General features: G+C 40.8%; 1 protein-coding gene across 4 annotated transcripts in view; it reads right to left on the bottom strand.

The window, feature by feature from the left end:
* The window catches only part of Cobl (cordon-bleu WH2 repeat protein), a 244,038-nt gene that overhangs the window by 87,057 nt on the left and 150,981 nt on the right, over window positions 1-6,000 (bottom strand). The window lies entirely within an intron of this gene.

Below are 6,000 nucleotides of genomic sequence, written 5' to 3'. Positions count from 1 at the left end.
ATGACAGCACTCACCCCACAGAGCTAATGGAAGAATTAATGAGTGCTCAGAAAAGTCCCTGGTTACAGAGGCTGTTAGGAAAATGCTATATATGTGCATGTTAAATAAATGGGAAGCGAGCTAAATGACATGAAAGAAACACAGTGTCTTTGAACCGGACATGTAGGCCCTGCATTTCGTAGGCGAGAAAAGAGAGGCTGGAAAATAGAGCTAGGACATGTTATCCATCTTTACTGAGAAAGAATAATAGATCCAGCTGCTGTTTACTGAACATCCACTATGTACCAAAGCAAGATCTGTGCTCAAGAGTTTCCTATGCGTCACTATTGTGGTTAATCATCACACGGACCCTAAGAAGTGACATGACTGCGATTTTCAATGTGCCAAAAAGGAAAAGAAGCTCAGAAGGGTCAAGACAGCTGCTGGAGGCATTGAGCAAGGATGTAGCAGGACAGCCTGCTCTTTGGACACTGCAGTGCCTTTGTTTGACAAAGTGAGAGAGTGGTAGAGCAGTATGCATTCAGTCAATCCACAGCTCTCCCATTCTGTGTATTCTGTAGCCAACCCACTGCCCTGGAATATCCCCTGGCCTATGCAGAATGCTCACAAAGTACTGGCTGAATGAGTGTTCTTACCAAAAGTGACTAGAACAATGGAACTTTTTGGACAGATGTATTCATTTAATGACTGCATGCTTAGTCTATCTGAAAGGTGAACTGGACACGGAGAATAAGACAAAATTAAGCAGGGGAATGTGTGATTATGACCCTGGGGAGGCAGGGGTGATGGACAGAAACTTCAAAGGGACATCAGATGTTTTGTCATCTTTTTTCCTCCATACCCAGTTAGGATTTGGCACAAGGGCAGTGCTTAAGGAAATTATTTGCTGAGTAAACTGATGAACATGGTAATGTCCTGCCGGAAGGAACCAAGAACAGAGGTTTTGGGGAACACAGTGAAGAACTGACACAGGGAAGGAGCAGTCTGCCAGGAGAAGGGATTGCCAAGAAAACATGGATACAGATGATAGAGGTTGGACACTTGCTTTTGTCATGGCAACATGAGGTGGAGGGAAGATGAATGGGTATGTGACAGAGTGGCCAAAAATAATGGTGAGATGCTGAGGCCTCTTCCCCACTTTCACACTCAAGTAGCACACAAGAGTGCCCCACAAGTACAGAGAGAAAACTTTTAGGAGGAGAACTCAGAGGTGAAATCCTGTGGATCAGAATTGATGCCAGCTGGGAAAGTGGCTTGACTTGGGGCCACTGTAACCTGTGGAACTGAGTTGTTGTGTCCCTAGAAGGCTGTTCAGAGACTATGAGCTTAGACACCACAACTGGGTGTTCTAAGCATATGTAAAGGTTATTCAGGAAGTCAGACAAGTAGTAACTTCAGGGAAAGAAGGGAAGATAGAAGTGGAAAAAAAATGAAATTCAAAGACTTAATGTGTTGGGTCAAAGGACATAAGGAAAGAGGAAGTCTTTGAAGATTTTGGTTTATGCTTATTTATAATATTTATGGAGGCTGTAGTTTCCTCAGGGTAGACTTCCCCTCAGCACTAGTTGGTTCTGCAGAGCCATCACTGTGAGGCTGTGTTTGCCAGGATCCCTCTCTCAGTTAAAATTGGCTAGCAGAAACCAAACTAAAGAACTCTAAAGGTGAAAATGTTGTTGGGGTTTTGGTTGGTTGGTTTGATATTGTTTTCTGTTGTTTCATTGGGGGGGGGGGGAGGATGAAGAAGGGATCTTTAATTTGGGAGCATTTTACCTGGCAGGGTCCATTAAGTCACAGCAACAAAAGGGTATTCACCCTAGCTGTTAGTGATGCATAGCAGAGCAGTCTCCAATGTAGCCATCCTTGTGTGGGCTCAACTTAAGTGTTTATTCTTCTCAGACAATAGATCTCCGTCTTATTCTTTACACTGTTGTCATATATTGCAATTTCCTTCAAATTAAAACATTCCCTCCAGGAGAGAAGAGGGAGCCCAGGAGACTCAGCAGGTAAACAAAAGGTCCACGTCTGGAAGAACAGACATTTGAAAGATTCTAGAGGGGCCTCTCCAGCTGCATATAAAGGATTAAACAGCTAGTGGGGGAGGAGAACTATAGAGAGCAGAACTATTGAGAGCCAGCAGAACTATAGAGAGAAGAGGCTCTCAGACAGAGCTGCCTGCAAGCAGTACTGAGAGCCTTCGGGTTGCAGCTTTCATAAGCTGTCACATGTGCTGTGATGGGCATTCTAATGAGGCACCTGCTTTTGAGTCATCCCTATTGCTTGTAATAACCCTTCACCCACACTCCTATTAGTTTTGGTCCCCCATCTTAGGCACTCGTGCAATCATTACATTAGTCTGCACTGGGTTCCTTTTCTGAGGTGATTAGGTGTGTGTGTGTGTGTGTGTGTGTGTGTGTGTGTGTGTGTGTGCGCGCGCGCGCACATGTGTGTTTTACATCTCCTAAAAACAGTCTGTCACATGGTAACTGCAAAACAATAGAATACTGGTCTGTGTGCACAAACATGTCAGATGAAAGTAGAATTCTAGAAGTTTCCATCTAAAAGAAGGATGAGGGATGATTTCTAATTTAAGTGATAAAACTATTAACCCTGAAGTAAGAAGTAAAAAGCCTTACAGGACCTGGACAAAGCACAAAGCACACATTATCTACCTATCCTCACAAAGTGTGTAGAAATTAAAACAAAAACTTTTATAATCCGTTACTACTTAAATGGATTTAAATATTTTCTTCATGCCAAATCTATGCTCTATAGAGTATTTTGGGATTCTGGTTTATTTGTAGGTTCCTTTGAAAGGCTAGAAAGACTCTAAGTGAACACTGATATTACAGGTAAACAGAGTGCTCCCTTGTTTGTCTACATCATATTTGCCTTTTTTTAAAGCACCTTCATAGGTGGGTATAGGCATGATAGGAGAGGAAACTGAATGTATCATCACAGTCTTTGGTAATTCAAGAAAGAAAAACAAGGGACACAATTTACAGAAGGTTATGATAATAAACTAAATGTTAGCAGACCCAGACCTTCTAGGCAACCAGCTCATGCACAGAGCTCTAAGCAAGGCAAGAGCACAGTTACTGGCTGGGCATCAGAAATAGCATGTGGTCACAAAGTACGGGCCACACATTAGCCAAGCTTCATTCCCTTACCCATAAAAAGAGTAAATCCCGTCATGAAGTATAAGCCACACATGTTCCATGCCTCTCTGTCCTTGGCATAGGTTACACACTAACTAAACATGCTTCCCAGAAACGTAACATCTCTCCTCCCTCTGAAAACTTTAGAAGAAGCTGCTTTGCTTTTCCTGAAAGGTATAGGGATTGGAGATATGCAACTGTATATCAAACTGTACCTATATCATCAATAACTCTCTTGCCTAAAGGATTTGGCTCAGTCCCCCATTCTTTATTGCCTACTCTCTGCTCCGTAATATTTAACACTAAGATTGTCCATTAAGAATTTTTTTCTTACATGAATTGAAAAAAAATGCCCAAACACAGAACACAAATGTATTCTCAGCTCTTAAATGGGGATTTAAGTCCAATTTCCCACCCAATTTTCTACCATAAGCCAGAACTAAGTTTTGCATTTTATCTTCTCTCTGTCTCCTCCTTCCTTCATTTCTTCCTTCCTTCATTTCTTCCTTCCTTTTTTCTCCCTCTTTCTCTCTCTCCCTCCCTTCCTTCTTTCCCTCCCTCTCCCCCTTCTTCCCTCCTCCCTCTCTTCCTCCCTTCTTCCCTTTCTTTCTTCCTTCACATCTGTTAGTCACCTAAGATTTATATGAACATATAATAAGAGCATTATGTCTAAGGTTACAGTGATTGAGAATCACTATGACCTAAAAATGTAAAGATAGAAGACAAGGGAAACAATTAATCTAATCAACTTTCTTGGTTTCCAGTTGCTATGATCAATATTCTGACAAAAGCAACTTAAGGGAGAAAGGGTTTATTACTCTTACAATGTCAGGGTGCAGTCCATCATGGCAGGGACATTACAGTGGCATGTATTTTGGGAACAACTCACATTACATCTAGTCAAGAGCAGAAGAGGGTGTGGGAAGATGGAAAGCCAGATGTTAGGAAGTACTGCTGAGAAATAACATCTTCTGGACATGAAAAAATTCATGTACTCATGATCTCACTGCTTCTGCAGCTACTTACAAAGACCTAATGTGGTGCTTTGAGAATGTTTCCCAGAGGCTCATATATTTAAATACTTGGTCCCAGATTGGCAGGACTGTTTGAGAAGGATTAGAAGGTGTGGTCTCATTGCAGGTGTTGTTACTAGGGATGAGCTCTGTAGCTTGTTCCCAGTCTTTCTTTTCTTCTTTTTACTTGTACATCAAGATGTAAGCTCTCTGCTGTTTGTCCCATGCCTTTCTTTGTTCCTCCAACATAGACTTTAACCCCTTGAAGTCACATGTCCCAAGTTAGATGCTTTACTTTATAGTTTGTCTTGGGCATGGTGTCTTATCACAGTAACAGAAACACAATTAAGACACACACCATTTTCCTTTCTGATTGTATAATACAGATTGAGATTTCCTTATGCCCTCAAAAATATATGGAATCCTGATTCTCCCAAGTCTGACCTGTGATCTCAACTTTGTCTCTAATGATATTTGGTACATGGGAAAAAGATAATTTTATGATTCTCTGGAAAAAGCCTCCCTATCTTAATGTCAACATATTTCCAGGGAAGCTTCTCAGTTTTCTGGGGTCTTCTTGAAAAAACATCTGTAACACAGGAATGAACATAGAATTTTTTCACCCACCAGAATTCACCAACACTGGCAAAGAAGAGATCATGTGATCTCCTTGGCCTATAGCCAACTTCATAAACATAAGCATTTGGCAGGCTGCCAGCTTTCCTTACAATTCTGTCAGCCTTAAACGCAGGAGAAAATTCTGGGAGAGCCATTTTACTGCTTGCCTTCTGACCAACTTAGTGAGTTCTTGAACTGAGGAGTGTGGCATTTCAAGAGTCAGATATGACTACCATGAGTACACAGGAGCCCTGTCCACCCTCACCTGTGGCCATTCTCTTTTTAAAAGTTTATTTCTGCTTATAAGTGAGTGTACACCATGAGTGTCTTTATGTTTCTGGGTTACCCCACTCATGATGATCTTTTCTAGTTCCATCCAGACTAGGGAAAGGGGATAGGGGGAAGAGGGAGGAGGGTGCAGCTGGGAGTAATTGAGGGAGGGAGCTTTAATTGAGATATATAATGAATAAATTGTAAAAAGAAAGAAAAAGAAAAAAGTTTATTTCCTCTGCTAGCTACAGAAGCTTGTCGGCCTTCTTTCACTTTTCTTTACTTGGTTTCTCCATTTCACTTTTAACTGATCTGTCTTTTTATTTAAAACAGGTTTCTCATGATGGCATCTTAACCTGATCTGACAATCATTTCCCCTTAATGTAAGCTTTAATCTGCTAACAGTGTAATTATGAGTACCAGTGGAATCAGGTGTCAAGTTAGCGTTCTTCCTCCCCCACTTTCTCCTCCTTTTTTGCTTTAATATAGCTTACTTAACATTTTTGTTCTCTTTTGCTTCTTTGATTTAGCAACAGTACTGAGGATAATACTGTATACCTTTCATTTCTACATTCCTCTCAAATCAAACATGGTGTAGTAGGTCTGTGATGTTTTTCACAAATCCAGTATTGTTTAGAAGGGCTCCAAATGATTTCCATGGTAAGATCTTTACATAGTCTTTACCTATATAGAAATTTACATGTGAAAAGCCTTTCTAATTTTAAAGTGCTCTTACATGTCTTATTAATATACATATTAGCTCTTCATCATGGGGATGGGCTATTTTCCTTCATGGAAACACAAGTCAGAAATGTTGATTATTACGTCCGTTTGAATGACTTCCCCAAAGTTGTAAAAATATATGAGCGAGAAGAGTATCTCTGAACTATTAGAACTGATTTTAGCATATCACTTTGTGTGTGTGTATGTGTGTGTTTGAAGTC

This window comes from Psammomys obesus, unplaced genomic scaffold (genome assembly GCF_907164565.1).
Source record: "Psammomys obesus unplaced genomic scaffold, mPsaObe1.curated_primary_1811, whole genome shotgun sequence".
Classification (NCBI taxonomy): Eukaryota; Metazoa; Chordata; class Mammalia; order Rodentia; family Muridae; genus Psammomys; species Psammomys obesus.
Note: the sequence above shows the minus strand (reverse complement) of the source record. Positions and strands in the feature narration are given on the sequence as shown.